The 26799-nt window shown below is 44.7% G+C and overlaps 1 protein-coding gene across 1 annotated transcript in view; it reads left to right on the top strand.

The window, feature by feature from the left end:
• Positions 1 to 3133: 3133 nt before the first annotated feature.
• LOC139553901 (brain-enriched guanylate kinase-associated protein-like) overlaps positions 3134 to 26799 on the top strand; it is a 68740-nt gene continuing 45074 nt past the window's right edge. The window contains exon 1 of the mRNA XM_071366661.1: positions 3134 to 3342. The gene's annotated coding sequence lies outside the window, so the exon portion shown is untranslated. The remainder of the gene's footprint in view (positions 3343 to 26799) is intronic.

Below are 26799 nucleotides of genomic sequence, written 5' to 3'. Positions count from 1 at the left end.
GGCAATGGAATACACTGCAGTTATAGTATGTCTATTCTAGACATCTGTTACCCATATTAATTGTTCTAAATCGTAAGCAGCCATAGACATACTGGTGGTAATCCTTCCCTTTGGCATATGTTGTAAAATATACATAGGCTTAATTCACAACCCTCTCGCTCACTGTCCAGACGGAGAAGAATCCTGGCTTTCCACCATTGCGCCTGCCTGTGAAGGTAGCCAGCATAAATCATTCACAATGCTCCTTGTTTCGTCTGAGCTGGGCTCTACCATTACAGCTTCTGCAATGTCTCTTTAACACTCCTAAGGGCCCTACGGTATTATAGGCCACTGTATGTTGTTGCTGGTGTGGACTGGACTAGACACAAAGCCTACAATCCGAGGAGGGTCGTTTTCCTCATTAGAATTCAATGTGAATTCAACGTGTGCCAGCTCCCTAGCAACTCGGAGCAACTGTCTGTCAGTGTGTGGGTGTGTTGTGGGGAGGGGGGTCTCTGCCAGGAGAGATGGTCTCTGCCAATGAATGGTGAAGATGGGAAGCAGGAGAGATGGGAGTAGCACTGTGTGTGTGTGTGTGTGTGTGTGTGTGTGTGTGTGTGTGTGTGTGTGTGTGTGTGTGTGTGTGTGTGTGTGTGTGTGTGTGTGTGTGTGTGTGTGTGTGTGTGTGTGTGTGTGTGTGTGTGTGTGTGTGTGTGTGTGTGTGTGTGTGTGTGTGTGTGTGTGTGTGTGTAATCAAGCAGTAGCCAAAAAAGTGTTAAACAAATCAAAATATATTTTAGATTTTAGATTCTTCAAAGTAGCCACCCTTTGCCTTGATGACAGCTTTGCACACTCTTGGCATTCTCTCAACCAGTTTCACCTGGAATGCTTTTCCAACAGTCTTGAAGGAATTACCACATATAATGAGCTCATCCCAAACCATCTCAAATGGCCAGGTCATCTGATGCAGCACTCCATCACTCTCCTTCTTGGTCAAATAGCCTTTACAAAGCCTGTGCAAGGGCCTTCTCTCATTCACTAGTGAGTCGTGAGTCATCCTGCTAGATCACAAACACACTGTTGCTATGACACACACACACACACACACACACACACACACACACACACACACACACACACACACACACACACACACACACACACACACACACACACACACACACACACACACACTGTTGCTATGACACACACACACACACACACACACACACACACACACACACACACACACACACACACACACACACACACACACACACACACACACACACACACACACACACACACACACACACACACACACACACACACAGTCTTGTACAGCAAACCTTGTGGGGACATACAATTCAGTCCCATTCAGAATCCTATTTTCCCTAACCCCTAACCCTAACCCTAAACCTAACCCTAATCCTAACCCGTACTCTTACCCTAACCCTAACCCTAACCCTAACCCTAACCCTAACCCAAAAACCTAAACTTTATCCTAACCCTAAACCTAACCCTAGCTCCTAACCCTAACCCTACAACTAACCCTAGCTCCTAACCTTAATATTTAACTTAATTCTAACCCTAACACTAATTCTAACCTTAACCCTAAACCCCCTAGAAATATCATTTGACCTTGTGGGGACTAACAAAATGTCCCCAGTTGGTCAATTTTTACTTTGTTTACTATTCTTGTAGGGACTTCTGGTCCCCACAAGAATAGTTAAACACGTCCACACACACACACACACACACACACACACACACACACACACACACACACACACACACACACACACACACACACACACACACACACACACACACACACACACACACACACACACACACACTGTTGCTATGACACGCACAGTTTTTGCCTCTCATAGAGAAGTGTCAGATACCATATGCTGAAGGGTTTATAAGCTGCTATGATGCTTAATAATAACACAATTGCGATGTCTGTGAAGGAGTATATTCTTTTTTATATAATCTGAAGTGTTAATTTGAATTATCGTCGTAGTCATAAATATAATGATAATAGTATCATCATAATAACAGTAAGAACCATCTGTTTTGTTATAATATTGTGTAGTATACTGCGTATTAGAACACGATCCAGAGGATCCATTGCTTAATTGGTTCTGCACCACAAAACCCTTTTGTGTATAACCCAAGTGGGGGAGACGCAAGCATACAAGGGAAGTCCTTCTCCACATTCATCTCCACATTCATCTCCACATTCATCTCCACATTCATCTCCACATTTATCTCCACATTCATCTCCAGGGATCAGCAGAGTGAAAAAACACAAAGATATTGGTGAGAATTATGTTCACGTGTAAAATTCAACAGATTCCATTATCTGTTACTCGTGTTACTCCTCCTTCTCTCTCTACCTCTCTCTCTCTCTCTCTCTCTCTCTCTCTCTCTCTCTCTCTCTCTCTCTCTCTCTCTCTCTCTCTCTCTCTCTCTCTCTCTCTCTCTCTCTCGCTCTACCTCTCTCTTGCTCTACCTCTCTCTCTCTACCTCTCTCTCTCACTCGCTCTACCTCTCTCTCTCTCTCTCTCTCTCTCTCTCTCTCTCTCTCTCTCTCTCTCTCTCTCTCTCTCTCTCTCTCTCTCTCTCTCTCTCTCTCTCTCTCTCTCTCTCTCACTCTACCTCTCTCTCTCTCTTTCCCTACCCATGGCCCTGAGGCACCTGGTCCCAGCTGCATTTTTTCTCTCACAGTAAATCTGAGGTTTTCCTCTCCGCTCTCTCTGCTGATGTGGAGTGTGTAAGTGAGTATGTATTTGTTTACGAGCGTCTTTGAAAGACACTTATACCACGAAAGCCTGCCTCGTTAAAGATACTAGACTGAGTGTCTCAGCTCAGTAACACCCGGGATGAAAAATTGCTTTATCCATCTAATCTTTTAATTTCTTCCCCCTTTCCTGCATATCTTCCCCCACTAGGTGTCTGATGGGAAGATGTATGACATGAGGTAGGCCACTTTCACTTTTCCACTTTTCTCCCATGTTGAAACACCACAACCCCCTCCTCTCTCTCTCTCTCTCTCTCTCTCTCTCTCTCTCTCTCTCTCTCTCTCTCTCTCTCTCTCTCTCTCTCTCTCTCTCTCTCTCTCTCTCTCTCTCTCTCTCTCTCTCTCTCTCTCTCTCTCTCTCTCTCTCTCTCTCCCACTCATCTCTCTTCCCTCCTGCTTCATTCAGCTCTGATGTCTGTGTCCAGTCAGTATTGGTGGAGGGCTTATTTCATAGTGCATACCGCTACTGCTGCTACTGCTCAGAGCTCCGGATGCACAGACACATGAATACTGTGATCTTACCCGTTGAAAATGAGACGTAAAGCATATAAACGGTAAGCAGAGGAGATTGAGGGAAGCATACGTTCATGAGTGGGTGTGCGTGTGAGAGAAAAAGCTGCCATACCATTTACACGTAATGATTGGGAATTCTTTGCTGTGGGTCTTATTGTGTGCCTTGTGGTGCTTTGCCTTGTTGCTAATCTGACACTCTGTGAAAGAACCATTGGCTGAGTGATGAGATGATGAGGGGAAATTGCCAGGCATTCAATGAGCTCCAAATTATATGTTTGTAGAATGTATGCAGTACAGGAAGTGGACTGGCATGTGTATTTATCTGTGCTGTGTGTTACTGAGAGATCTCCCAGTTAGTTGGATAATGGATATGTGTGTGATATGGGTGTGTTAACAATTCAAGTCCTTTCTTTTTCTCTTTGCCCATTGAGTTCATTTGTATCGTGAATGAGATTACACTGGGATTTATATAATAGGCTAAGCATTTTATCTGTCATTCAGTGACACCTCTGTAGCTTTACAAACATGGTGCCAAGAGAGAGAGACCATGATGGAGGAATGTGTGACATGAAACCAAGTTGTTATTATCTTCACCTGAATTCTTCCTCTTTTTATGTCCAAACTCACGACGACAATAATTTTTTTTGCGGGAACATGGGAGATTGGTTAATATTTTATTTAGCAAAACGCAAAAAAAAGAAAAAAGAATTAACATTGAGGTGGGAAATTGATTGTTTGAGATGCTGCCATTAGTAAATTAAATGGGCAATCTTCAGTTACTACATATATGTTTCGACTTATAAACAAATGATATATACCCATTGATTCTTGAAGAATATAATTTATAAATGCTTCATGAGCTTAATTCAAAATGTCGTACCACATCAGAAACCAAAATATAAACTTGATTTACTCCAAATGTTTGTAAACAACGTAAATGTAAACAAACACTGTCTAGCCTCCAGACATGGTTAAAACTATCATTTTGATATTATGGATGCATCCATAGCTCTGTCTATGAATTGAAGGGTGGTTACAGCGGTTCCATTTCTCCAGCACCATCTGTTTACCAAAACAGTGGCGAGGTGTACGCTTTTGTTGTTGTTTCTACCGCAGATTGCCGCTTTAAAACAAATAGCACCTTTCCCTTGACTGAGTCCACAGGGATATTTGGAATCTCTGAAGTGTTTCACCAACAGCCTGAGGTGATGCATCTAATTTATCCACTCAAACAGGGAAACAGTGTTGACCTCCCTGTGATGTTCCTAGTGCCATGACAAAGGTAGTTGACACCAAGGTGAAGGCTCAAAACTTAAGCGGTGTGTTCAGTGCGACCCGAACTGTGTTAAAAGTTTAATTCAATGGAAACGGTACTGTACCGAACGACCAGTTGAATAATGGTGTGATTGTGGTGGTCCAGAGAGCGATTGTGTACAGCACGAGATTTGCCGATTTCAAATGGTCACACCCACATTGATCAAGCAACACCTCGCCAGTCGCCACGCCCACCAAGCGGGAACAAACGTACCTCAAAGGCTGTTTAAGAACGGTGCACACCATTTTGGGGGAAATGTGTTGTTCAGTGCAAACTGCACGTAACATAGCAAACGCAAACGCTATACTGAATGCACCACAGCACCACTGTATTACTGCAGTGCTTCACTACCTGCATAGTGAAGGAGGAGATTAACAGTAGACCACAGCTATTAGCTCTCCCTATCAAATGATGTATCCTGAGTATGATGCGTCCGGCGTCCGGCGTCGTACACATTTTCTAACAACAACAATAACAACCCTGGCGTTGTCTGAGTGGGTGTGTCTTACCACATTCTCTTCATTAGATGTCTACATCAGCCACAGGACGGTAAACTGTACTTCTATTCCCCTGAGACTAAGGCCTCACACCGACAGTTGCTCCGAGGCCAAGTTAAGCCAGGCTTCTTTTATTTAGACTTTTAGATATATGCTTATATATAGTAAAAATATACTGTATGTGTATTCTTGTGGGTACAGTACACCGTTAGTCTTTCCACTTGAACAGTGTGAGGAGTAGCATCCAAAGCTTAAGCTAGGGGGTTGGTGTTTACCCATGAGGCTAGCCTGGAGCAGTGTACTGTATGGTACAACCTTCTCTCTCTCTCTCTCTCTCTCTCTCTCTCTCTCTCTCTCTCTCTCTCTCTCTCTCTCTCTCTCTCTCTCTCTCTCTCTCTCTCTCTCTCTCTGTCTAACACTCAATTCAATTCAATTCAAGGGGCTTTATTGGCATGGGAAACATGTGTTAACATTGCCAAAGCAAGTGAGGTAGATATTATACAAAAGTGAAATAAACAATACAAATTAACAGTAAACATTACACATACAGAAGTTTCAAAACAATAAAGACATTACAAATGTTATATTATATATATACAGTGTTGTAACAATGTACAAATGTTAAAGCACACAAGTTAAAATAAATAAGCATAAATATGGGTTGTATTTACAATGGTGTTTGTTCTTCACTGGTTGCCCTTTTCTTGTGGCAACAGGTCACAAATCTTGCTGCTGTGATGGCACACTGTGGAATTTCTCCCAGTAGATATGGGAGTTTATCAAAATTGGATTTGTTTTCAAATTCTTTGTGGATCTGTGTAATCTGAGGGAAATATGTCTCTCTAATATGGTCATACATTGGGCAGGAGGTTAGGAAGTGCAGCTCAGTTTCCACCTCATTTTGTGGGCAGTGTGCACATAGCCTGTCTTCTCTTGAGAGCCATGTCTGCCTACGGCGGCCTTTCTCAATAGCAAGGCTATGCTCACTGAGTCTGTACATAGTCAAAGCTTTCCTTAAGTTTGGGTCAGTCACAGTGGTCAGGTATTCTGCCACTGTGTACTCTCTGTTTAGGGCCAAATAGCATTCTAGTTTGCTCTGTTTTTTTGTTAATTCTTTCCAATGTGTCAAGTAATTATCTTTTTGTTTTCTCATGATTTGGTTGGGTCTAATTGTGCTGTTGTCCTGGGGCTCTGTGGGGTGTGTTTGTGTTTGTGAACAGAGCCCTAGGACCAGCTTGCTTAGGGGACTCTTCTCCAGGTTCATCTCTCTGTAGGTGATGGCTTTGTTATGGAAGGTTTGGGAATCGCTTCCTTTTAGGTGGTTGTAGAATTTAACGGCTCTTTTCTGGATTTTGATAATTAGTGGGTATCGGCCTAATTCTGCTCTGCATGCATTATTTGGTGTTCTACGTTGTACACGGAGGATATTTTTGCAGAATTCTGCATGCAGAGTCTCCATTTGGTGTTTGTCCCATTTTGTGAAATCTTGGTTGGTGAGCGGACCCCAGACCTCACAACCATAAAGGGCAATGGGCTCTATGACTGATTCAAGTATTTTTAGCCAGATCCTAATTGGTATGTTGAAATTTATGTTCCTTTTGATGGCATAGAAGGCCCTTCTTGCCTTGTCTCTCAGATCGTTAACAGCTTTGTGGAAGTTACCTGTGGTGCTGATGTTTAGGCCGAGGTATGTATAGTTTTTTGTGTGCTCTAGGGCAACGGTGTCTAGATGGAATTTGTGGTCCTGGTGACTGGACCTTTTTTGGAACACCATTATTTTGGTCTTACTGAGATTTACTGTCAGGGCCCAGGTCTGACAGAATCTGTGCAGAAGATCTAGGTGCTGCTGTAGGCCCTCCTTGGTTGGTGACAGAAGCACCAGATCATCAGCAAACAGTAGACATTTGACTTCGGATTCTAGCAGGGTGAGACCGGGTGCTGCAGACTGTTCTAGTGCCCGCGCCAATTCGTTGATATATATGTTGAAGAGGGTGGGGCTTAAGCTGCATCCCTGTCTCACCCCACGACCCTGTGTGAAGAAATGTGTGTGTTTTTTGCCAATTTTAACCGCACACTTGTTGTTTGTGTACATGGATTTTATAATGTCGTATGTTTTACCCCCAACACCACTTTCCATCAATTTGTATAGCAGACCCTCATGCCAAATTGAGTCGAAGGCTTTTTTGAAATCAACAAAGCATGAGAAGACTTTGCCTTTGTTTTGGTTTGTTTGGTTGTCAATTAGGGTGTGTAGGGTGAATACATGGTCTGTTGTACGGTAATTTGGTAAAAAGCCAATTTGACATTTGCTCAGTACATTGTTTTCATTGAGGAAATGTACGAGTCTGCTGTTAATGATAATGCAGAGGATTTTCCCAAGGTTACTGTTGACGCATATTCCACGGTAGTTATTGGGGTCAAATTTGTCTCCACTTTTGTGGATTGGGGTGATCAGTCCTTGGTTCCAAATATTGGCGAAGATGCCAGAGCTAAGGACGATGTTAAAGAGTTTTAGTATAGCCAATTGGAATTTGTTGTCTGTATATTTGATCATTTTATTAAGGATACCATCAACACCACAGGCCTTTTTGGGTTGGAGGGTTTTTATTTTGTTCTGTAACTAATTCAAGGTAATTGCAGAATCCAGTGGGTTCTGGTAGTCTTTAATAGTTGATTCTAGGATTTGTATTTGATCATGTACATGTTTTTGCTCTTTATTCTTTGTTATAGAGACAAAAAGATTGGAGAAGTGGTTTACCCATACATCTCCATTTTGGATAGATAATTCTTCGTGTTGTTGTTTGTTTAGTCACTCTCTCTCTCTCTCTCTCTCTCTCTCTGTCTAACACACTCTCTCTCTCTTTCTAACACTCTCTCTCTCTCTCTCTCTCTCTATCTAACACTCTCTCTGTCTAACCCACTCTCTCTCTCTCTCTATGTCTCTCTCTCTGTCTAACACTCTCTCTCTCTGTCTAACACTCTCTCTCTCTCTCTCTCTCTCTCTCTCTCTCTGTCTGTCTAACACACACTCTCTCTCTCTCTCTCTCTCTCTCTCTCTCTCTCTCTCTCTCTCTCTCTCTCTCTCTCTCTCTCTCTCTCTCTCTCTCTCTCTCTCTGTCTAACACTCTCTCTCTCTCTCTCTCTCTCTCTCTCTCTCTGTCTAACACTCTCTCTCTCTCTCTAACTCTCTCTCTCTCTCTGTCTAACACTCTCTCTCTCTCTCTCTCTCTCTCTCTCTCTCTCTCTCTCTCTCTCTCGCTCTCTCTCTCTAACACTCTCTCACTCTCTCTCTCTCTCTCTCTAACACTCTCTCACTCTTATTATTTCCAAGGATGAGATATGATGTTTATAAAAGCAATTTGTGTGGTCTGGCATCTGGAGGAGGTTGATGAGAAATAATTGGACTCGGAACGCACTCCAGGTTTATGGTTTGGTTACGCATCCCATCGAATCTGGTGAGAGTTACTAAACAAATCAATTTCTGTTTATTGAGAATTTGTCTGACAGGTACAACACATCTAGTCTGGCTTTCTCACTCAAACACCCACACGCACAGCCACACACAGCCCCCGAGTTCCGCCCCCTTCCATTACAACTGTTTGATCCAAACAAAGAGAGGTCTCTACCCCCCAGAAAAAAAAATGCATTTGAGTGAACCAATTTTCTGAGTGAATATTGCATTTACAAAGGCCTCCTGTCCAGACCAGTGTGTCACAGCTCTCTACACTGTGAGTCACGTGAGTCACGTCAGCCATGCTACAAGACACCCAATTCCAAAATGTAATTTTAACTAAGGGCTCACAGTAATTGCCATTGACAGGAATCCCATGAAGTAAGTTTTAGTTCATTAACCTTAACACGTATTGACATATGTGAATGAATGGGTTGCCAGATTTGAATAAATTCTGAGCCCTCATTAGGAATGAGCCAGTCAGTAGTCTTTGGAAATTACAAATACAGTTGAAGTCGGTCAGTTAGGATCACCACTTTATTTTAAGAATGTGAAATGTCAGAATAATAGTAGAGAGAATTATTTATTTCAGCTTTTATTTCTTTCATCACATTCCCAGTGGGTCAGAAGTTTACATACACTCAATTAGTATTTGGTAGCATTGTCTTTAAATTGTTTAACTTGGTTAAACATTTTTGGTAGCCTTCCACAAGCTTCCCACAATAAGTTGGGTGAATTTTGGCCCATTCCTCCTGACAGAGCTGGTGTAACTGAGTCAGGTTTGTAGGCCTCCTTGCTCGCACACGCTTTTTCAGTTCTGTCCACACATTTTCTATAGGATTGAGGTCAGGGCTTTGTGATGGCCACTCCAATGACTCCAACCTAAGTGTATGTAAACTTCCGACTTCAACTGTAAATGCCCAGTCCCTCCTCCTCCATCTCATCTCCATCCCATACTACCTGTGCTCCTGTTAACTCCTTACATGTCAGTCCTAGGACAAATCTAGCCAATTGGAAATGTGTCCAACTGTCACAGAGCCATTTGACCAGCGTGTCAGACAGCAGATAGGAAGCAGGGGAACCAGAACACCCTAGCAAAGCCTGACATTTCTGGATAGCTGGTTCTCTCTCTCTCTCTCTCTCTCTCTCTCTCTCTCTCGCTCTCTCTCTCGCTCTCTCTCTCGCTCTCTCTCTCTCTCTCTCTCTCTCTCTCTCTCTCTCTCTCTCTCTCTCTCTCTCTCTCTCTCTCTCTCTCTCTCTCTCTCTCAAGGGAATGCTGACTCCTCCAAAGACAGAGGTACAGAGGCTTCCCTCCACCCTCTTTCCCAGCCCAGCACAGGGAAATATATACAGCTGTGGATTCACGACCTCTGGATTGGGCTGATGAAGTGAAAAGGGTTTTGAATGTAAAAGCCTTTGCTGAGGAGCCAAATGTGAATGTCACGCTCCTCCGCTGTGCTGTACTGTGCAGAGGAGATACAGGATGCCCCCACTGCTGGTTGTAAACTAAAACATGCATATCTGTCATTCTTTAGATTTTCATTAACTTCCTTGTCTTATTGGTGCTCAGTATATTTAATTGCTAGCAACAATGCATGCTGAATTTGGGTGGTCTGTTCAAAGTTCCTTGTGAAAGTCTACCCACCCTTTTGCACAGTCTTCAACTTTTTAAATTACATCTAAAAATTGATGTTTTCCATACCTGTTCCTACCTTTTTATGTCCTCACATCCCAAAGTTATTACTTGTGTAATTTTGACGAATAAAAATGGATAAATGTTGCCCTGTGCAAAGTTGGTAGAATGTAATTCACAATGATTTACAGCTGTAATGGCTGCCAAAAGTGCTTCCACCAAGCATTAACTCTGGGATGTGAAGACACACGCAATCAAGATTTATTTGTTATTTGTATTCATTTGGAAGATTTTCTATATTTTTCTTTCACTTTCAAAATGTAGAGTAGGTTGTGTAGATGGGTAGGTTAAACATCTAATGTATTATATTTTTAGATACATTAAGAGTGCAAGGGGTGTGTAGACTTTCCCTAGTGACTGGTGTTGTCTTGGCAACCTCAGGATCAGTAAGGATTTTACACAGTATCAAATCAGATTTCTCTCAGGGTAGGCAGCATGCAGAGACGAGTTCAATTATTTTCACCTTTCTCCAAACCAGGGTATACAATGAATCACAATATTATACAGACAATATGGTGATGGATACCTGGGTTCAATCTTGGTTAACTTAGATGTTGTCTTTTGAAGCCTGCTGAGAGAGAGAGAGAGAGAGAGAGAGAGAGAGAGAGAGAGAGAGAGAGAGAGAGAGAGAGAGAGAGAGAGAGAGAGAGAGAGAGAATTAGACCCAACCAAATCATGAGAAAACAAATATTTAATTACTTGACATATTGGAAATAATATATATATATACAGTGGGGAGAACAAGTATTTGATACACTGACAATTTTGCAGGTTTTCCTACTTACAAAGCATGTAGAGGTCTGTAATTTTTATCATAGGTACACTTCAACTGTGAGAGAAGGAATCTAAAACAAAAATCCAGAAAATCACATTGTATGATTTTTAATTAATTAATTTGCATTTTATTGCATGACATAAGTATTTGATACATCAGAAAAGCAGAACTGAATATTTGGTACAGAAACCTTAGTTTGCAATTACAGAGATCATACGTTTCCTGTAGTTCTTGACCAGGTTTGCACACACTGCAGCAGGGATTTTGGCCCACTCCTCCATACAGACCTTCTCCAGATCCTTCAGGTTTCGGGGCTGTCGCTGGGCAATATGGACTTTCGGCTCCCTCCAAAGATTTTCTATTGGGTTCAGGTCTGGAGACTGGCTAGGCCACTCCAGGACCTTGAGATGCTTCTTACGGAGCCACTCCTTAGTTGCCCTGGCTGTGTGTTTCGGGTCGTTGTCATGCTGGAAGACCCAGCCACGACCCATCTTCAATGCTCTTACTGAGGGAAGGAGGTTGTTGGTCAAGATCTCGCGATACATGGCCCCATCCATCCTCCCTTCAATACGGTGCAGTCGTCCTGTCCCCTTTGCAGAAAAGCATCCCCAAAGAATGATGTTTCCACCTCCATGCTTCACGGTTGGGATGGTGTTCTTGGGGTTGTACTCATCCTTCTATTCCTCCAAACACGGCGAGTGGAGTTTAGAGCAAAAAGCTCTATTTTTGTCTCATCAGACCACATGACCTTCTCCCATTCCTCCTCTGGATCATCCAGATGGTCATTGGCAAACTTCAGACGGGCCTGGACATGCGCTGGCTTGAGCAGGGGGACCTTGCGTGCGCTGCAGGATTTTAATCCATGACGGCGTAGTGTGTTACTAATGGTTTTCTTTGAGACTGTGGTCCCAGCTCTCTTCAGGTCATTGACCAGGTCCTGCCGTGTAGTTCTGGGCTGATCCCTCACATTCCTCATGATCATTGATGCCCCACGAGGTGAGATCTTGCATGGAGCCCCAGACCGAGGGTGATTGACCGTCATCTTGAACTTCTTCCATTTTCTAATAATTGTGCCAACAGTTGTTGCCTTCTCACCAAGCTGCTTGGCTATTGTCCTGTAGCCCATCCCAGCCTTGTACAGGTCTACAATTTATCCCTGATGTCCTTACACAGCTCTCTGGTCTTGGCCATTGTGGAGAGGTTGGAGTCTGTTTGATTGAGTGTGTGGACAGGTGTCTTTTATACAGGTAACGAGTTCAAACAGGTGCAGTTAATACAGGTAATGAGTGGAGAACAGGAGGGCTTCTTAAAGAAAAACTAACAGGTCTGTGAGAGCCGGAATTCTTACTGGTTGGTAGGTGATCAAATACTTATGTCATGCAATAAAATGCAAATTAATTACTTAAAAATCATACAATGTGATTTTCTGGATTTTTGTTTTAGATTCCGTCTCTCACAGTTGAAGTGTACCTATGATAAAAATGACAGACCTCTACATGCTTTGTAAGTAGGAAAACCTGCAAAATCGGCAGTGTATCAAATACTTGTTCTCCCCACTGTATATATATATATATACTCTGTATACACAGTACCAGTCAAAAGTTTGGACATACCTACCCATTTAAGGGTTTTTCTTTATTTTTACTATTTTCTACATTGTAGAATAATAGTGACGACATCAAAACTATGAAATAACACATATGGAATCATGTAGTAACCCAAAAGTTATTAAACAAATCTAAATCTATTTTATATTTGAGATTCTTCAAAGTAGCCACCCTTTGCCTTAATGACAGCTTTGCACACTTTTGGCATTCTCTCATCCAGCTTCACCTGTAATGTTTTTCCAACAGTCTTGAAGAAGTTCCCACATATGCTGAGCACTTGTTGGCTGCTTTTCCTAATTGTGGAGGCCAGCTCATCTGATGCAGCACTCCATCACTCTCCTTGGTTAAATAGCCCTTACACAGCCTGGAGGTGTGTTGGGTCATTGTCCTGTTGAAAAACAAATGATAGTCCCACTAAGCACAAACCATATAGGATGGCGTATCGCTGCAGAATGCTGTGGTAGTCATGCTGGTTAAGTGTGCCTTGAATTCTAAATAAATCACAGACAGTGTCACCAGCAAAACACCCCCACACCATCACACCTCCTCCTCCATGCTTCACGGTGGGAAATACCCATACGGATATCATCCGTTCATCCACTCTGCGTCTCACATAGACACAACGGTTGGAACCAAAAATCTCAAAATTTGGACTCATCAGACCAAAGGACAGATTTCCACCGGTCTAATGTCCATTGCTCGTATTTCTTGGCACAAACAAGTCTCTTCTTCTTATTGGTGTCCTTCAGTAGTGGTTTCTTTGCAGCAATTCGACCATGAAGGCCTGATTCACGCAGTCTCCTCTGAACAGTTGATGTTGAGATGTGTCTGTTACTTGAACTCTGTGAAGCATTTATTTGGGCTGCCATTTCTGAGTCTGGTAACTCTAATGAACTTGTCCTCTGCAGCAGAGCTAACTCTGGGTCTTCCTTTCCTGTGGCGGTCCTCATGAGAGCCAATTTCATCATAGCGCTTGATGGTTTTGCGACTGCACTTGAAGAAACTTTCAAAGTTCTTGAAATGTTCTGGATTGACTGAACTTTATGTCTTAAAGTAATGATGGACTGTCTCGTTGCTTATTTGAGCTGTTCTTGCCATAATATGGACTTGGTATTTTACATGATTCCATATGTGTTATGTCATAGTTTTGATGTCTTCACTATTATTCCACAATGTAGAAAATAGTAAAAATAAAGAAAAACCCTGGAATGAGTAGGTTTGTCCAAACTTTTGACTGGTACAGTATATATATATATATATATATATATGTATATATAGTGTTGTACAGTGCAGAGCCTGTTTTCCCTCTTTTTAATTGCCAGAGCCCTCCTGACAGATAAGAGCAGTCAGGAATGTCAGGACTCAGGAAGGAGAGAACGCTCAGCCCTCCTGACAGATAAGAGCAGTCAGGAATGTCAGGACTCAGGAGAGAGAGAACGCTCAGCCCTCCTGACAGATAAGAGCAGTCAGGAATGTCAGGACTCAGGAGAGAGAGAACGCTCAGCCCTCCTGACAGATAAGAGCAGTCAGGAATGTCAGGACTCAGGAAGGAGAGAACGCTCAGCCCTCCTGACAGATAAGAGCAGTCAGGAACGTCAGGACTCAAGAAGGAGAGAACGCTCAGCCCTCCTGACAGATAAGAGCAGTCAGGAATGTCAGGACTCAGGAAGGAGAGAACGCTCAGCCCTCCTGACAGATAAGAGCAGTCAGGAATGTCAGGACTCAGGAGGGAGAGAACGCTCAGCCCTCCTGACAGATAAGAGCAGTCAGGAACGTCAGGACTCAGGAAGGAGAGAACGCTCAGCCCTCCTGACAGATAAGAGCAGTCAGGAATGTCAGGACTCAGGAGAGAGAGAACGCTCAGCCCTCCTGACAGATAAGAGCAGTCAGGAATGTCAGGACTCAGGAGAGAGAGAACGCTCAGCCCTCCTGACAGATAAGAGCAGTCAGGAACGTCAGGACTCAGGAAGGAGAGAACGCTCAGCCCTCCTGACAGATAAGAGCAGTCAGGAATGTCAGGACTCAGGAAGGAGAGAACGCTCAGCCCTCCTGACAGATAAGAGCAGTCAGGAATGTCAGACTCAGGAAGGAGAGAACGCTCAGCCCTCCTGACAGATAAGAGCAGTCAGGAACGTCAGGACTCAGGAAGGAGAGAACGCTCAGCCCTCCTGACAGATAAGAGCAGTCAGGAATGTCAGGACTCAGGAAGGAGAGAACGCTCAGCCCTCCTGACAGATAAGAGCAGTCAGGAATGTCAGGACTCAGAAAGGAGAGAACGCTCAGCCCTCCTGACAGATAAGAGCAGTCAGGAATGTCAGGACTCAGGAGAGAGAGAACGCTCAGCCCTCCTGACAGATAAGAGCAGTCAGGAATGTCAGGACTCAGGAGAGAGAGAATGCTCAGCCCTCCTGACAGATAAGAGCAGTCGGGAATGTCAGGACTCAGGAGGGAGAGAACACTCAGCCCTCCTGACAGATAAGAGCAGTCAGGAACGTCAGGACTCAGGAAGGAGAGAACGCTCAGCCCTCCTGACAGATAAGAGCAGTCAGGAATGTCAGGACTCAGGAGAGAGAGAACGCTCAGCCCTCCTGACAGATAAGAGCAGTCAGGAACATCAGGACTCAGGAAGGAGAGAACGCTCAGCCCTCCTGACAGATAAGAGCAGTCAGGAACGTCAGGACTCAGGAAGGAGAGAACACTCAGCCCTCCTGACAGATAAGAGCAGTCAGGAATGTCAGGACTCAGGAGAGAGAACGCTCAGCCCTCCTGACAGATAAGAGCAGTCAGGAATGTCAGGACTCAGGAGAGAGAGAACGCTCAGCCCTCCTGACAGATAAGAGCAGTCAGGAACGTCAGGACTCAGGAAGGAGAGAACGCTCAGCCCTCCTGACAGATAAGAGCAGTCAGGAATGTCAGGACTCAGGAGAGAGAACGCTCATGCTGCTTTGGATCCTTTCCCAGCAGAACATCTCTTCTCTCCTTCAGCCCTACAGTAGAAGGTCCAACTTCCTCCCTAGCCTAGACTTGCTCTCTGCTGAATATCTGTGTTTCTACAGACCTGGAAGGAAGCTGGTTATACTTCATCAGCAGAGAACAAATGGAGCAGGAGAGAGGGAGAAGGCAGATTAGGTCTGTAAAGCGCTCCATTTCATATTGTTCAGGAGAAATGTGAGCCATGGCTGAAGTTACTGTCCTAGCTAAACCTACTTGGTTCTGGATGCTGTTGATAGTTTCAAAGCTTTTTCTTCCTGTATCAGAAACACTGTTAATTGAAATCAATTTCAAGGACTGTCTTCTTACTCTAGCATACTAATAATACAGGGTGCTTATATAATCCTGTTTCACTGTATGAAGTGGCTAACCTGTACGGAGGTGTGAAATGGAAATGCATGTTTTTGCATATCCCACTTTCCCTGGGGTCACAGCCAGGGGATCAACCATTATTGATGGAGACCCTGGAGCAATTAGGGTTAATTGCCTTGCTCAAGGGCAGAACCGCAGATTTTTTCCTTGTGGCTCAGGGATTCTATCCAGCAACCTTTCGGTAACTGGCCCAACACCCACCAGGCCACCTGCTGCCCTCTCATTCGGATTCTCTGGAAGTCATGTAGAACTTAGCTGGTCCCAGCTCTGTCTGTGTTGTACAGACAATTCTTATGGTCACATAGCAATAACAATAACCATTGGAGTTGACTATACTGCACAAAGAGATCTGGAATCAGACTGTGTTAATGGGTGTTGTTGCTGGGCAACAGGAGAATAAGGATGGAGGATATGAACAGTTGGTGTTCAACTTTCCAGATGGTCATTGACTGGAAAGACTGGCCGTCCTCGTAAGTTTCGCCACAATTCACAAGCTTAATTTGTCTGGTTAATGACTCCTGTGATATTTTTTATTGCCGCAAATTCTAATCTTATCTTTTTATGTGGTATTTCAAACATCGTTATAATGTCTTTAACAACTTTTTCATTGTGATGAAATTTGGCGATTTTGTAAAAACTTTGTTCTAACTAATTAGTGAAGCTATTTGGGCATCTTTTCAAATTGTGCTTCAATATGTCTAAGATCCTGTGCCAGATATTGTAAAGGGACAGATGCTATGCAGAAACCAGCGTAGAGGACATCACTGAATACACAGCATGACAAAGTGATTTTAAATTGCACTGTGTGAACCTACAGTATAGAGCTGCAAGTAGAAAACCACACAGCTCTTAGACCGGAGCCAATTACTTCCTGTAATATCCACCCATTTAAAGCTCCTACCTCCAAGGTCCAACACTCAATCTGTGCCTAGCCATATGGAGATGGTTCCTCTAGGCAAGACGTTCAAGTCTGCCATGGTATGAATGGCAGGGCCGCAGGGCAAACTGGCCTTGACGCTGTTAGAACGTCGACTCTTCATTGGACACCTCTCCAGAGGGAGCATGTGGCTCAGTGAGATTGATTAGATTGATTAGATTGATTAGATTGGTTAGATTGGTTAGATTGATTAGATTGATTAGATTGGTTAGATTGGAAAACCTTAAAGGATAACCATTCTCATAGAGCCACATGCTTCCTCTGGAGAGGTGTCAGAGACTGATCCAGTCCTCGATGTGCTTGTCACACCTCTACACACTGACACCTCTACACACTGACACCTCTACACACTGACACCTCTACACACTGACACCTCTACACACTGACACCTCTACAACTGACACCTCTACAACTGACACCTCTACACACTGACACCTCTACAACTGACACCTCTACACACTGACACCTCTACAACTGACACCTCCACATACTGACACCTCTACACACTGACACCTCTACAACTGACACCTCCACATACTGACACCTCTACAACTGACACCTCCACATACTGACACCTCTACACAATGAAACCTCTACACACTGACACCTCTACACACTGACACCTCTACACACTGACACCTCTACAACTGACACCTCCACATACTGACACCTCTACACAATGAAACCTCTACACACTGACACCTCTACACAATGACACCTCCACATACTGACACCTCTACAACTGACACCTCTACACACTGACACCTCTACACACTGACACCTCTACATACTGACACCTCTACACACTGACACCTCTACACACTGACACCTCTACACACTGACACCTCCACATACTGACACCTCTACACAATGAAACCTCTACACACTGACACCTCTACACAATGAAACCTCTACACACTGACACCTCTACATACTGACACCTCTACACACTGACACCTCTACACACTGACACCTCTACATACTGACACCTCCACATACTGACACCTCTACAACTGACACCTCTACACACTGACACCTCTACACACTGACACCTCTACATACTGACACCTCTACACACTGACACCTCTACACACTGACACCTCTACACACTGACACCTCTACACACTGACACCTCTACACACTGACACCTCTACATACTGACACCTCTACACACTGACACCTCTACATACTGACACCTCTACACACTGACACCTCTACACACTGACACCTCTACACACTGACACCTCTACACACGGACACCTCTACACACTGACACCTCTACAACTGACACCTCCACATACTGACACCTCTACATACTGACACCTCTACATACTGACACCTCTACACACGGACACCTCTACACACTGACACCTCTACATACTGACACCTCCACATACTGACACCTCTACACACTGACACCTCTACCCACTGACACCTCTACAACTGACACCTCTATACACTGACACCTCTACACACTGACACCTCTACAACTGACACCTCTACAACTGACACCTCTACACACTGACACCTCTACACACTGACACCTCTACACACTGACACCTCTACACAATGACACCTCTACACACTGACACCTCTACACACTGACACCTCTACACACTGACACCTCTACACACTGACACCTCTACACACTGACACCTCTACACACTGACACCTCTACACACTGACACCTCTACACACTGACACCTCTACATACTGACACCTCTACACACTGACAACTCTACACACTGACACCTCTACACACTGACACCTCTACACAATGACACCTCCACATACTGACACCTCTACACACTGACACCTCTACACACTGACACCTCTACACACTGACACCTCTACATACTGACACCTCTACACACTGACACCTCTACACACTGACACCTCTACACACTGACACCTCTACACAATGACACCTCCACATACTGACACCTCTACACACTGACACTGACACCTCTACACACTGACACCTCTACACACTGACACCTCTACACACTGACACCTCTACACACTGACACCTCTACATACTGACACCTCTACACACTGACACCTCTATACACTGACACTGACACCTCTACACACTGACACCTCTACACACTGACACCTCTACACAATGACACCTCCACATACTGACACCTCTACATACTGACACCTCTACATACTGACACCTCTACATACTGACACCTCTACACACTGACACCTCTACACACTGACACCTCTACACACTGACACCTCTACACACTGACACCTCTACACACTGACACCTCTACACACTGACACCTCTACACACTGACACCTCCACATACTGACACCTCTACACACTGACACCTCTACAACTCACACCTCCACATACTGACACCTCTACATACTGACACCTCTACATACTGACACCTCTACACACGGACACCTCTACATACTGACACCTCTACATACTGACACCTCTACATACTGACACCTCCACATACTGACACCTCTACACACTGACACCTCTACACACTGACACCTCTACAACTGACACCTCTATACACTGACACCTCTACACACTGACACCTCTACAACTGACACCTCTACAACTGACACCTCTACACACTGACACCTCTACACACTGACACCTCTACACACTGACACCTCTACACAATGACACCTCTACACACTGACACCTCTACACACTGACACCTCTACACACTGACACCTCTACACACTGACACCTCTACACACTGACACCTCTACACACTGACACCTCTACATACTGACACCTCTACACACTGACACCTCTACACACTGACACCTCTACACACTGACACCTCTACACACTGACACCTCTACATACTGACACCTCTACACACTGACACCTCTACACACTGACACCTCTACACACTGACACCTCTACACAATGACACCTCCACATACTGACACCTCTACACACTGACACTGACACCTCTACACACTGACACCTCTACACACTGACACCTCTACACACTGACACCTCTACACACTGACACTGACACCTCTACACACTGACACCTCTACACACTGACACCTCTACACACTGACACCTCCACATACTGACACCTCTACACACTGACACCTCTACAACTGACACCTCCACATACTGACACCTCTACATACTGACACCTCTACATACTGACACCTCTACACACTGACACCTCTACATACTGACACCTCTACATACTGACACCTCCACATACTGACACCTCTACACACTGACACCTCTACACACTGACACCTCTACAACTGACACCTCTATACACTGACACCTCTACACACTGACACCTCTACAACTGACACCTCTACACACTGACACCTCTACACACTGACACCTCTACACACTGACACCTCTACACACTGACACCTCTACACACTGACACCTCTACACACTGACACCTCTACACACTGACACCTCTACACACTGACACCTCTACATACTGACACCTCTACACACTGACACCTCTATACACTGACACTGACACCTCTACACACTGACACCTCTACACACTGACACCTCTACACACTGACACCTCTACACACTGACACCTCTACACACTGACACCTCTACACACTGACACTGACACCTCTACATACTGACACCTCTAGACACTGACACCTCTACACACTGACACCTCTTACTACACAGGGCGGTAGTAATTTAGGCAGGTTACCTTTGCTTTCTTGGGCACAGGAACTATGGTGGTCTGCTTGAAACATGTAGCTATTACAGACTCGGTCCGGGAGAGGTTGAAAATGTCAGTGAAGACACTTGCCAGTTGGTCCAGGCATTCTCTGAGTACTGCCTTGATCAGCCTGTTGCAGGCGGAACATCATGTCCCCGTCCTAGATGACTTTGTAGAGTGGTGTTGTTTGATGGTTTGGCTGAGGGCCTAAGTGTCCGGATTAGTGTCCCACTCCTTGAAAGCTGAAGCTCTAGCCTTTAGCTCGGTGAGGATGTTGCCTATAATCCATGGCTTCTGGTTGGGATAAGTACGTACGGTCACTGTGGGAACAACGTCGTCGATGGACTTATTGTTGAAGCCGGTGACTGAGGTGGTATACTCCTCAATGCCATCGGATGAATCTCGGAACACAGCCATGTGTTCTGGGATTACTCAGGGTCAGCCATAGTAGTACGCAGGTTCAGCCATAGTACTACTCAGGGTCAGCCATAGTAGTACTCAGGTTCAGCCATAGTACTACTCAGGGTCAACAATAGTACTACTCAGGGTCAACAATAGTAGTGCCCAGGTTCAGCCATAGTACTACTCAGGGTCAGCCATAGTACTACTCAGGTTCAGCCATAGTACTATTCAGGTTCAGCCATAGTAGTACTCAGGGTCAACAATAGTAATACTCAGGTTCAGCCATAGTACTACTCAGGGTCAACAATAGTACTACTCAGGGTCAACAATAGTAGTGCCCAGGTTCAGCCATAGTACTACTCAGGGTCAGCCATAGTAGTACTCAGATTCAGCCATAGTACTACTCAGGTTCAGCCATAGTACTACTCAGGGTCAACAATAGTAGTGCCCAGGTTCAGCCATAGTACTACTCAGGGTCAGCCATAGTAGTACTTAGGGTCAGCCATAGTAGTACTCAGGGTCAACAATAGTAGTACTTCGGGTCAGCCATAGTAGTACTCAGGGTCAACAATAGTAGTACTTAGGGTCAGCCATAGTAGTACTCAGGGTCAACAATAGTAGTACTTAGGGTCAGCCATAGTAGCACTTAACCCCGACCCCCCCAGACAAACACACGCACAACAAACACACAAACACACAAACTTACCCTTGGCCTCGTTGTGACAGGCATGTCGTTTCAAAGGCAGGGATGAGGCATGACGGAGTATTAGGTTTAGTGATGAGTCACCACAGCAGGGGAGAACTATTTATTATGAACAAATTCCTCCCAATGAGCTTCAAGTGTTACAATAACACAATGTGAGGGATTCCCTCCTCGTTATGGTATACCTCTATGGTATATCTCTATAATGCAGATGCTCATCAAGCATCATCATCCTCCACCTGATCCACAAGTAACTAAATTCAAACATGGCCGATACACTTGTGTTTCTTAAACAATATACCAGACTTGGGTTCAAGTAGTATTTGAAATATTTCTAATACCTTGATGAACGTTTGGTTAAACCTGCCTGGAGTGACAGATGGGATGGTTGTACACTTTTGGAACTATGCCTTTGGGTTCCATTGCATTTGACAAAGCTCGATCGAGCACAGCTAAATAATCTGAACGATTTTAAATACTATTTGAACCCAGGTATACAACTGGCAAATCAAGGACTATGATCAGATTAAACAGATGATGTTGGCTGCTTGTCTTGTCTACTCACAACATCATTAATGTTCTTCTTCTCATGGATAGAGCTTGCTGAGAGGATGTGGTTTCCTCAGAGAACATTCGAAAAATAGAGAACATACGAAAAATGGAGATACTGTATGTATGTATGATATTGCATGATTTATTTGACAATTAAAATTGTAAAAATACAACCACACATGTGCATTTAAAAATAATCGAGGACAACAGAAAAAAAGTTTCGAAACGTATTTCCATTGTGATCCTCAATGGAACATCAGATAATCCCCTTTGGGATGTAAACATTGGGTTATATTTTTCCCCAGTCATTGCACAGTTCCCTAGTCTCATATTGTTGATTAGTAATTACTCTGCTGACAAGATCCACAGTGTTGGTTATTGCCGTTGGTGAAGTACACCGGGGAATACATAAGAGAAGCGTACATTTCTGGAGTGTTGCATCACAATCAATTTCTGTGCATAGCCCACAGAAAATATTGAAAAAGTTGGACGAAACCTTTTTAAATTCTTGCCATTCGTACAGGCAACATTTCACAATGTTGTTTCCACGTTTCTATACAAAGCACCGTTTTTGCATTGATTTACACCAGTTGCATGTACTTACTTTTGGTTTGTTCTCATACTTACACCAGTGTCATTACAATGTAAGTACTGTAGACATTATTACCTAGTACATGGGTTGGCAACAGGCAACCTGCGGTCCAAGTTCAGCCCACAAGTGCAAAAAATGTGCTTCATTTTAGGAAATCTGTTCCTAAGTAGTACCACAAACTAACAAAAAAGATAGATATGTGATCATGTCTCTATGAAATTATTGTTATTCGCTCCGACAGAAATTGGCCTGCGGCTGAACCCAGTTGACCTCTGACCTAGTACCTACAACTGTTATACTACATCATGTAAAGTGGGACGGCTACTCCGCCAGTACGCTTTGTGGTCGTTATGAAGTCAATCTGGTTCCTTGAATAAGATTTTAACAGACCAGTCTGTTTTCCATGAAAGGCCCACACAGTCTCTAGGCTATAAAGAGTGATTACATTATATTGTGGGCATTAACATTTCAGATGTCCGTTAGCTCATTTATAAATATATCTGCGAGGTAGCTCCATCTCACCTCCCATGACTCATAGACACCAAATAACCTCCTGACGCTGGCACCAGGCACCACCCTTAAGATGGATGGCGCATTGCAGACCTGTTCCTCTGAATTAAAGGGCGTCTATATTTCATTAACACAAAGAACCACGAGAGCTGCTCTCTCTGAGAATAGAATGAGAACGTTATGATTTTTACAAATGTTTTGTTCAGGGTTTGTTTGATGAGTTGTATATTTCTTCAGGAGGACGACTTGGCTGCTCACATGGGTCCTTTTAAGGACAGTGAAGACATACAGCTCATCTCGTGGCTTGTTTACATCCTCCAGCATCAGAAGCGTCTTACGTCGTAGGCCCCGTCCTTTATTGACTCTGCTGTGAGGTATTCTAGTACAGTCACAATAGCAGACACACAGGGAGGGAGTCACAATAGCAGATACACAGGGAGGGAGTCACAATAGCAGATACACAGGGAAGGAGTCACAATAGCAGATACACAGGGGAGGAGTCACAATAGCAGATACACAGGGAGGGAGTCACAATAGCAGATACACAGGGAGGGAGTCACAATAGCAGATACACAGGGAGGGAGTCACAATAGCAGATACACAGGGAGGGAGTCACAATAGCAGACACACAGGGAGGGAGTCACAATAGCAGATACACAGGGAGGGAGTCACAATAGCAGATACACAGGGAGGGAGTCACAATAGCAGATACACAGGGAGGGAGTCACAATAGCAGATACACAGGGAGGGAGTCACAATAGCAGATACACAGGGAGGGAGTCACAATAGCAGATACACAGGGAGGGAGTCACAATAGCAGATACACAGGGAGGGAGTCACAATAGCAGATACACAGGGAGGGAGTCACAATAGCAGATACACAGGGAGGGAGTCACAATAGCAGACACACAGGGAGGGAGTCACAATAGCAGATACACAGGGAGGGAGTCACAATAGCAGATACACAGGGAGGGAGTCACAATAGCAGATACACAGGGAGGGAGTCACAATAGCAGATACACAGGGAGGGAGTCACAATAGCAGATACACAGGGAGGGAGTCACAATAGCAGATACACAGGGAGGGAGTCACAATAGCAGATACACAGGGAGGGAGTCACAATAGCAGACACACAGGGAGGGAGTCACAATAGCAGATACACAGGGAGGGAGTCACAATAGCAGATACACAGGGAGGGAGTCACAATAGCAGATACACAGGGAGGGAGTCACAATAGCAGATACACAGGGAGGGAGTCACAATAGCAGATACACAGGGAGGGAGTCACAATAGCAGATACACAGGGAGGGAGTCACAATAGCAGATACACAGGGAGGGAGTCACAATAGCAGATACACAGGGAGGGAGTCACAATAGCAGACACACAGGGAGGGAGTCACAATAGAAGATACACAGGGAAGGAGTCACAATAGCAGATACACAGGGAGGGAGTCACAATAGAAGATACACAGGGAAGGAGTCACAATAGCAGATACACAGGGAGGGAGTCACAATAGCAGATACACAGGGAGGGAGTCACAATAGCAGATACACAGGGAGGGAGTCACAATAGCAGACACACGGGGAGGGAGTCACAATAGCAGATACACAGGGAGGGAGTCACAATAGCAGATACACAGGGAGGGAGTCACAATAGCAGATACACAGGGAGGGAGTCACAATAGCAGATACACAGGGAGGGAGTCACAATAGCAGATACACAGGGAGGGAGTCACAATAGCAGATACACAGGGAGGGAGTCACAATAGCAGATACACAGGGAGGGAGTCACAATAGCAGATACACAGGGAAGGAGTCACAATAGCAGATACACAGGGAGGGAGTCACAATAGCAGATACACAGGGAAGGAGTCACAATAGCAGATACACAGGGAGGGAGTCACAATAGCAGATACACAGGGAGGGAGTCACAATAGCAGATACACAGGGAAGGAGTCACAATAGCAGATACACAGGGAGGGAGTCACAATAGCAGATACACAGGGAGGGAGTCACAATAGCAGATACACAGGGAAGGAGTCACAATAGCAGATACACAGGGAAGGAGTCACAATAGCAGATACACAGGGAGGGAGTCACAATAGCAGATACACAGGGAGGGAGTCACAATAGCAGACACACAGGGAGGGAGTCACAATAGCAGATACACAGGGAGGGAGTCACAATAGCAGATACACAGGGAGGGAGTCACAATAGCAGATACACAGGGAAGGAGTCACAATAGCAGATACACAGGGAGGGAGTCACAATAGCAGATACACAGGGAAGGAGTCACAAAAGCAGATACACAGGGAGGGAGTCACAATAGCAGATACACAGGGAGGGAGTCACAATAGCAGATACACAGGGAGGGAGTCACAATAGCAGATACACAGGGAGGGAGTCACAATAGCAGATACACAGGGAAGGAGTCACAATAGCAGATACACAGGGAAGGAGTCACAATAGCAGAAACACAGGGAGGGAGTCACAATAGCAGATACACAGGGAAGGAGTCACAATAGCAGACACACAGGGAGGGAGTCACAATAGCAGATACACAGGGAAGGAGTCACAATAGCAGACACACAGGGAGGGAGTCACAATAGCAGATACACAGGGAAGGAGTCACAATAGCAGATACACAGGGAGGGAGTCACAATAGCAGATACACAGGGGAGGAGTCACAATAGCAGATACACAGGGGAGGAGTCACAATAGCAGATACACAGGGGAGGAGTCACAATAGCAGATACACAGGGAAGGAGTCACAATAGCAGATACACAGGGAAGGAGTCACAATAGCAGATACACAGGGAGGGAGTCACAATAGCAGATACACAGGGAGGGAGTCACAATAGCAGATACACAGGGAAGGAGTCACAATAGCAGATACACAGGGAAGGAGTCACAATAGCAGATACACAGGGAGGGAGTCACAATAGCAGATACACAGGGAAGGAGTCACAATAGCAGATACACAGGGAGGGAGTCACAATAGCAGACACACAGGGAGGGCGTCACAATAGCAGTCACACAGGGAAGGAGTCACAATAGCAGATACACAGGGAGGGAGTCACAATAGCAGATACACAGGGAGGGAGTCACAATAGCAGATACACAGGGAGGGAGTCACAATAGCAGATACACAGGGAAGGAGTCACAATAGCAGATACACAGGGAGGGAGTCACAATAGCAGATACACAGGGAGGGAGTCACAATAGCAGATACACAGGGAAGGAGTCACAATAGCAGATACACAGGGAAGGAGTCACAATAGCAGATACACAGGGAAGGAGTCACAATAGCAGATACACAGGGAAGGAGTCACAATAGCAGATACACAGGGAGGGAGTCACAATAGCAGATACACAGGGAGGGAGTCACAATAGCAGA

Source organism: Salvelinus alpinus, chromosome 25, assembly GCF_045679555.1.
Source record: "Salvelinus alpinus chromosome 25, SLU_Salpinus.1, whole genome shotgun sequence".
Lineage (NCBI taxonomy): Eukaryota > Metazoa > Chordata > Actinopteri > Salmoniformes > Salmonidae > Salvelinus > Salvelinus alpinus.
The sequence above is the reverse complement of the archived record's forward strand: the minus strand, read 5'-3'. Positions and strand labels throughout refer to the sequence as shown.